The 8,978-nt window shown below is 41.7% G+C and overlaps 1 long non-coding RNA gene across 1 annotated transcript; it reads right to left on the bottom strand.

Annotated features, from left to right (window-relative positions):
* Nucleotides 1-1,068: 1,068 nt before the first annotated feature.
* LOC116653853 lies at nt 1,069-8,731 on the bottom strand. The gene is made up of 3 exons (XR_004308417.1): nt 8,546-8,731; nt 2,160-2,384; nt 1,069-1,133 (listed from the first exon to the last, which is right to left on the bottom strand). It is a non-coding gene; the product is annotated as an uncharacterized LOC116653853 (long non-coding RNA).
* Nucleotides 8,732-8,978: the final 247 nt, after the last annotated feature.

Below are 8,978 nucleotides of genomic sequence, written 5' to 3'. Positions count from 1 at the left end.
CACCGCAGCTCTCCACTACTCAGAGTGCAAGCAGTGCAGGACATGACCACTGTTCCAGGGCATGACCAAGATGGGCTGCTCTCTGCCACATCAGTATCACCTTCTGAACATCAGTCCTTATTGTAAATTGCTGTCTGCACTTTGGGTATTCATCTCTTGTTACATTAGAACAAATTAATTATCTAACTTCATTAATTATCTAACTATATCTAACGTATATCTAACTTCTGAATACCACTACCAAAAAAGGCTTTCAGATGGTTTTGTCCCTGCAGTAGAAGCACCCAGCGATGCTTCTCTCTTGTAGTAATTAGTCATCCTTTGTTTGATTCTCATTGTGGCTCACAGAGCACTTCAACAGCTAATCTGAAATCATATATACACTGAAAACAATGTCAAGTCTAAGTAATGTTTTACTACTAATAAAGTTAATTTCATACTTAGTATTCCAAATCTTAATTTCTTTTGAAGTCTTGAACAGAAAGCAATCAGGAATTGATCCATTATTTTCCAGGGAAATTCTGATATGTCCCAACAAACAGATACCGACATTTTATAGCGTGGTGGTAGGGGAAGAAATCTTGGTGAGCTACAAACAGAAGGGAACTCAAACAGGCAAAACAAATCAGGCAAGATGGCAGTGCTAAGGAGAGCACCAACTGATGTCCAAAAATGTTTGTAATAGAATGACTGCTAATCATATAGGCTTCTAAGAAGAGACGGTGTCCCCATTAATGAATCATCAATTATCATAAAGGCAATAAAGGGCCTGGATCATCTCCCTTATGAGGAAAGGCTGAGAAGCCTGGGGAAAAAGATGACTGAGGGTGGATATGATTAATGTCAATAAATACCTACAGGGAGGTGAGAGACAAACAGTTGAGGTCAGGCTCTTCTCAGTGGAGCACAGCAATAGGGCAAGGAGCAAAGACCTCAAACTTGGACATAGAAAGTTCCAGATAGATATGTGGAAAAACAGTGAGAGTGACAGAGCATTGGAACAGGCTGCCCATGGAGGTTGTGGAGCCTTCTTCTATGGAGATATTCAAGACCCATCCAGACACCTACCTGTGCAACCTGCAGTAGGGAACCTGCTTCAGGAGATCACTTCCAGCCACTGCAGTTCTGTGATTCTGTGAAACAGACATGTAACTTTTGAGAAAGGGTTTAGAATACTCTTAAAGCTCTAAGTGAAATGTTTAAGAATGACTAGTTTCTGTAACCCAGGATGAGCATTAGATCACTGGATGACCTGATTTTTATTCCTTCCTTTCTATTTTTCCTTTCTAATCAGATTGTCGCACTGTCACCCTGCTATAAACACCCCCTTGCATCAAAGTGATGGCCAAAGTCATGATAGACCCTATCAGGGCACAGTATGCTTTACAGCTTGCATCTCAAGCAGTAGATAGAGGATGCTGTTTGGGCTGAGCTCAAGAAAACGTTATCAGAGGTGTTCCTCTGTATAGCAGCTACAGCTCTTCATTGAGATGCAGGTAGTGCCTCGATACCAAAGACTGCAGTGCATCATTAAAGTGCTGTGAAGACAAACAACACTCACACTGCATACCAAGTGGTATTACATTTAACTGAATCATTTTATTATGAATACATCTAGATCTGCCACCGGGAGCCACTTGTGTAAAACGTGCTGGCAGAAATGGATCTGCACTAATTACATTTCATGCATATTTCAGAATTAACCTCAGGGATATGGAAAGGTGGCAATAAAGAGAAATTTTATAACTAAGTTCATTTGCTATTGGCAGCCATATGAAGAGCAGCCTTCCTCAGAGATAACCCCAGAACATCTCACATTAGGGGGCTTATTGCTGTTATCAGTGCTTTGCTGAAGCACAGGACACATGAAGATTTGGTATCTCTTTGTAACACTGAACCTTTATCAGAAATGAAACCCTTTCAAATAGGGAGGAGTGAAGGATTTGAGCTAGTACACTACTTCAACTCAAAGGTGGAAGAAGCAAAACGCCCATATCTCCCTCCAGAGAGCATCAGAATGACACAATGAGACTCCATCACTATGATATTTCCATTTCTTCTCACCCCTCTGAACTTCCAGAAACCTTTTTTTAGGTATGCACTTTAATGCTTTTGGTTGGGGGGAAATGAAGAAAGGTTGGTTCACCCTTCTCCTTTACCTATTTCAGCAGCAAGTTGCCCAGCTCACAACTTTCCATTGCCTCTGACCCTTCCACTCATTTCCTGTTCCATTTCCAGGAACTTCAGCTGTTTACCAAATGAGAGAAGGAGGCATCTATGAGCTTCATTAAAACAGAGAGAAGAATGAGATTTCATCTCTTTGGGAAGAAGCCAGCAATCTTCTGGATGCACAGCTGATGCTGATGCCCCCGGATCCCCAACACCTGTGAACATAATAGAGAGATCACCAATTATCTCCAGTTTTTTCTTGAGAAGGGGACTCAGAGATGAACAGCTCACTCTGCAGAAGGTCTGCCTTGCTTATTATTTTCCTCATTTACCACTAAATACATTTGGGTTCATTTTATAATGAGTTGTCAACGACTATTTTCTGTTCCTCTTTGTTTTATATCAACAGCCAGAGTCTTGTTGTGTTATTACTCATGCTATGAATACACAATATATTCTAGTGATATACTGTTCCTACTCCAGCACATTACATTTTATGTTTTTCACATTCCTTTACACAACTGCAAGAGAATCAGCTCAAAGATCCCAGTCTGTCCTCCCAGTCCCCTGCTCTTCTGACACTGTTTGTCATACATGATGTGTTTAAAGGGTGCATCAACAGCAAACAGGTGTGGCATCCAAGGTCACACAGCAGATAAAGGGCATGGCTTGCAGTCAGTCCTGCTCCTGGTCTTACTACCGTGCCACACTTCAGCTAATGAATCATGCTTTTCTTTCCACAGTTCATGCCTTTCTCATTTGATGCATCTGCACTGAGACATTGCTTTTACAATCAGGCAAATGAGAGGAAGCGGAATCAGAACAGCCACAAATCACTCGCACGCAGAAAGCAATTAGAGCTATCAGAGGAAACTTCAAATGACTTGAAATGGTATTGGCAGGCCTCTGTTTTGCAAGGGTCTCCAAAGATCTGGGAATATTAAATATGAGCTCTGCAGCCAACAATACAGGTTTAGGAAGCGATATGATAAATATCCCCTGTAGGGCTGAGGCAGAAGACCAACAGCTGAGATGGAAATATCATGGTCTGCTGTGCACATAAATGAACAGGTAATTTCTAAGCCACTATTTACCTGGTGCTTTGTGAAGGGTTTTTATTAAGCATATGGCTGTAAGTGCTCCTTATGACAGGAAACTGCCAATCCTGCAGGGCATGCGGGGACTGTCCTCTGTGTCATTCCTGAGAGCTCAGGAATGTTCAGCATGGAACCGAACAACAGCCCGCGTACAGAGTTGATCTCCCTCCTGTCTATAAGCTCTACAATGTCAGAACTACTTTAAAAAGCAGAGCATCTGATTTTCAACTGTTCAGCAATGACTTCTTCCTTCAAAATCATTTTTCAGAAGTGCTGGATACTCAGAAGAACCTTCTCCAGGGAGCAGACTCCTCGCAGGTATAAACACACATTGCTCCAGGGGTCCGTTTCACTGCATGGGAATCTGTCCCCAAAGTCTTATGTAAGAAAGAAGGAAAACCACTCTTGCATACTAAATTTGACCTGTCAGAAAATAAGAGTCTACCAGTTTTCAGCAACTCCAACTTGGCCTAATGAAATACATAAAGCTTCTTGTAATTCACATCAGTTTTCTCATTCTAATAAACAGCTATCCTTTATTTTTTTCCTTTCACATTCCCTGATACTGCAATATTTCTCATTAGAAAGTTTCTGCATTCTACTATTTGCTTAACCTATACCATAACTGCTTAATGCCAAATGCCTTTAGTTCTTTCAACATCAACAGCCTCCCACCATAAACCACTAAACAACCCTAAATCCTTCCTCCAATCATTTCCTTCTGACCAATAACCTTATTTATATGGTCTTCTATTGGATGCAAAGCAGCAAATTAGAATAAAATCCCCCCCCCCCCCCTCATTCAGCAGCCCAGGATTTGTATGCAAACTCTTTGTCTACAACCAGACATAGGTAGTTGGTATAAACCTGGTGTACAGTCCAAGATCTACCAGCTTTTGGGGAAACTTTCCTACTATATCTCAGGGGTTGGGCAAGATTTTCCAAGTAAAATCGATGACAACTGAGATAAACCTGCTTTGACAATGGTTCTCCTCAGCATCGGTAGTGCATCTTTAGTGCAGCGCCAGCAGCTGTCCTATCCATCTCACAGGATGCAATATCATAGTGCTGGTAGGGCCCAGCACCAGCATACCCACACCACAGATCCCACACTGACACATCACTCTGGCACTGTTCTTTTCCAGGTTGTTTTGAATCAAATTGCAGGTACTCAGGCACTCGTAACTGCTCATTTCAATAAGGTGATGATGTGGGTGCAAGGATGAGTCAATGGTTAAAGAAAATAAGAAAATCCTGCAGCCTTCCCCTTCAGGAAAATGAACTGATGTTTCAAACAGGGAAACTGGAGCAGCAGTGAAGAAAATAACTTGTACCTGCCAAAGAAAGACCAAACTGGGGTGCGGGGGGGAAGGGGAGAGTAAAAAGTTCTGTCAAGCTTCCCAATCAGCTGAAGGTGGTTTTTCCACATTGGCAGCACAGAGTTCCAGCCCTATTAACCATCCCCAGCTAGCAGGTCTGTACATTTTAATACCACTGCTATGGCTGTGCTCCTTAATGAGACAGAAGATGTTTGCTTATGAGGAGAGACTGAAAGACCTCAACATATACAGCCCAGGAATGTGACAAACATGGGGGGAGACAGTGTGAGAGTCATTGATGGCAGCCAACATAAATAGAAAAAACTGCTTAGCATGGTACAATGATTATAAATGTGAGTAATGGTTTGCAGCTAGGATGAGGGTAATTTATCCTGAATATTAGAAAGTGCTCTAACTGAGCTGAATTCATATTCTGTGCTGTCAAGAAAATGGAGTGAGTGACATGAGAGGTCTTTTCTCCTGTAATTTCCATCCTCTTATGACACAGTAACATATCTCATGCCTACCTTTGCATCCCATTCAGGTTGTACATATATATGGCAACAGAACAAACCTCAGCCTGCAGGTCCAAACCTCTGGTGCTGTGAGTGACATATTAAGTCTTCCTGGAAATTTAATAATCCAACTTTAATGCAGTTTGGATATTTTCTTGCTGCTTGATCGTTTGTAATTTCTTTTTACAGTTCCCATTGGACAGCTGCCCTGAAGCTAGCTGCCCTAATGATAATTGCATACTTAAATCTTTCAGGACCAATTTATGCGTGTTCTTGTGCCAGTACTGTCCTTTCACCCAAATATTTTTCTAAAACTTTCTTTTTATTAGCTTAAAATATATATGAATGCAATCATAGCTTCCCCCAAGCTCACACTTACCGAGCAACTCCGGGCTTACAAAAGAAAACAAACCAAGACCACAAATATGCACAAGATTACAAAAGCAAGCCCAAGCAGTTTGCCTTCTTTTAGCCAATGATTTGGTTAAAACCCCCATTTAAAACTGAAAAATTAAAAGCTACCACAGAATTGCTGCCAAAACACATTACATTATGAACTGTCAATGAGAGTCCAAGTGTTAGCATCTCCACAATCTACAATGGCTTCGTAACCATTGTAAGCTCTACATCTAGGGTTGGACACAGCAGTGTCCCTGTGCAGCTGCTCTAGGCCAACCCTCAATACTTCCTGCTAGAAATCAGGCTGCAGAACCAAATCTTTTTCTTGCAAGGAGAATAGCTATAGAAAAGCTGCTGCTGTCACTAACAAAATGCATTATAACTTATAGTTACTGAATTATATGGCAGTTGAAACTTAAATGGTTTCAACTAGTAATTGTTGCTATCAACTGGTTGTTGTATCTCTGGTGAATACACAACTCCTGACAGCCTTACCTGTAAAAAAAGAGAGTGTGCTCTCAAGTTGACACAGAAGCATTGAGACCCCACCCAGCCCCAATCTCACCATCAGTAACAGAAGGCTGAGCCAACAGATCAGAATGGTGCAGTCAGAACTTGAGACAGAGCTGATGCTTCTGGTGGCTTTCCTGACATTCATGGATGAAGTCCACCCCAATGATAAAGTACACACACCCAACAACTTGCTGAGATCTCCAACTATGAGGGCAAAGGAGATGTTCATGCATTCTATTTAACTTTAGGAAAAAAAGCCCAACTTCCTGCACTTTTCAATTCCCTGGGAAACACAGTGCTATTGCCTTCTCTGCAGGCTGGTCAGTGCTGAAATGGCAAAAGGTGTAAATTAATTCCAATTCTAATGAGTTGGTTTTTTTTTCTCCCCAGTTTGGACACCTGAGACCATAAGCTTATTTCAGAAGATCTATTGAATAGCTGTCAGCTGGTAACGATTTGTGGTTCCTGGGCGCACCCTGATCTGGTGGTAAACTTGGCTGGAAGCTGCTGTATCTTATTAGTAATCTCCTGAGGAATTATCCAGAGTGCATTTTTCCTCAGCTTCTTCCATTGTCTTTCACTAACCAAAAGCAGTGGAGAATAGACTTAGGAATACAACCCAATGTCTTGATGACACATTTCCTCTACATTGGCAAGTAGTCTTTCCTTTTTGTGTCAAAATATGAGAAACAAGAGAAATTCAGCTTCATAACACATAGAAAATCACAATTTAATCTCAGCAATTAAAAAAAACTCTAACAGAAAAAATGTGTCCACAAGGTTATATTTTACATGGAAGCAAACTTCAGGAGCAAGCTTTTCAATCACTTCTACCACTCTGCTCTCCTCACTACAGTTCCCTGGAAGTAGAGCAGTGACCAGAAGTTCTGCCTGCGAGGTTTGGAAGTGGCACAGGTTTAAAATCCAGCTTTCAAGAACTGGAGAACCCACAAAGCTGCCAACTCTGTAATTCTATGTACTTGAATCAGAATGACAGCCTCTCTCAAGATGAGCTGAAATGACAGCAGCTTGCAGCTGGACCATTCCCCTGGTAAAATCCATTTATTTCAGGCATTTTTAATGATGAACTTTTCCAGTTGTTTTAAAGTTATACCAGTGGCTAATAGCCTGGAGAACAGAAATTGGAGCTTGCAGACCAAGTACCCAAAGGGAAACTGAATGACTGCTGCAATGAAAACAAATGGCACCGTGTAGGAGCACCTCCAGCAAATGAGCTCCCATCCATTTTAACCAGCTCCAGGGCCACAGGGGCAGAATAGCTTGAAAATGAATAATGAGTGACAGCACGGTCGAGGGCAGGGGAATGCCCCTCTGCAGCAGACACAAAGGCTACAAGGTTTGCCTTAAACCCATGAGCTGTACCGAGATCTGTAGAAATAAATAATGAGGTTCACGCTGAAATCATCACAGAAGTGACTGGAGAGTCAGCAGGGTTTGCACCTGTTCCCTCCTCATTTTGGAGTTGCAAGATAGATGTTGTATTTATATGTAATAACACACATATATGAAACAGGCAAAAGAAGTGGTGGCTGCTCACTGAGCATCCCACATGTTGGGTGAACAAAACCCACATCAGCTCAGGTGCTGCTGGTTTCCTCCCCCATAAGGAGGGCACAAGAACAGTGCAGCTTGCTGTGCCCTTGTGGCTGAAGCACAGAGCAAGGTCCCACATCACCCCGACACCTCAGCAGATGAGAATTGGATGAATAGCAGTTTTGATCTCTGATTATTCTAGTGTGTCAGCCTTGCAGATTAATTTGTGTCTAGTAAAGACATGATTACAACAGGTGTTTGGGGTTTTTTGGCACCTCAGCTGTATTTGCCTTATGCATTACTTTGCTAATGCAAATTGCTTCTAAATATTGGCAGAGAATTACAGAAGCGTTATTGCCTGCTCATGAGAAACAGCTCCAGACTGTAAGAGGTCAACAGGTCGAACTTCCCTCAATCCAGCATCATCATCAGCTTCTGCTGTGTGTAGTTCCTACAATAGAATGGGCTTGCCTTACACTGGAATGAGAGAACGCACCTTTAATGCCTTGGTAATGTGGACATTTGTTTTGTCTTTGGAAACAATAGCTCAGCTCTCACCAAGATACTTCTATGACAGAACATCTGCTTGCACAAGTCTGTACTGTTTAATGTTGTCCATATTTAAAGCCATGTCAAAAATGCAAGTAAAGCTCAGCTCCAATTTAATTTCTCTTTGTGCCATTCTTATAAAGCAGATGGGATGTTTCCCCAGAGTCCCTACAGCTCCAACTTCAGCCCATCATGACCTTAGAGAAGATAACATCCCCACTGCATAACATCCCTCACCAGAATTTCTGATCTCCCACTACAAAGCACTGCAGGAGCAGTTTGTCACTCTCACTAAGCAGATGCAGGAAAGCACATAGAATTATTAATACCAGACAGTTATGCAAACAGCAGTGAAAAATGGTTGCCACACTTTCTCGATAAGCGATGCAAAATCCTTCCAATTAACATTTTAATTAGAAAATTCACTTACCATGAAACTATCCTGAATTTTCTTCAGGGTTCTACCCATTTCTCTGCAGCATTTTCCACCATCTTCGAGATGAGGAACTCAGCAGCTGAAGGGGAGTTTCTATGTGAATTATACTCTTAGCTCATGCTTGATTCTCTTTGTTTTACAACTTCAGGCACTCAGGCTTCTATTTCACCATCACTTGCCCTTGAAGACTAATGCAGTTTTGGGGGGAAAAAAGCAATTACCAACTCTGAAAAGCCTCGTAGTTACAATTATGAAATAATAAGATGTCAAAAGCAAACGCCTAATTTAGATATAGTGGTTTAAACTTTGTTTAGTGAACTACTACAAACTATTCTCCCCAGTCATTGCACCTACACAGTACACGATGCCTTTGGCTGGCACAGAAAGCAAATGCACACAGCTTTCATAAAGTGTTGCTGAGAGTGCA

Source organism: Coturnix japonica, chromosome 9 (assembly GCF_001577835.2).
Source record: "Coturnix japonica isolate 7356 chromosome 9, Coturnix japonica 2.1, whole genome shotgun sequence".
In the NCBI taxonomy this organism is placed as follows: domain Eukaryota; kingdom Metazoa; phylum Chordata; class Aves; order Galliformes; family Phasianidae; genus Coturnix; species Coturnix japonica.
Note: the sequence above shows the minus strand (reverse complement) of the source record. Positions and strands in the feature narration are given on the sequence as shown.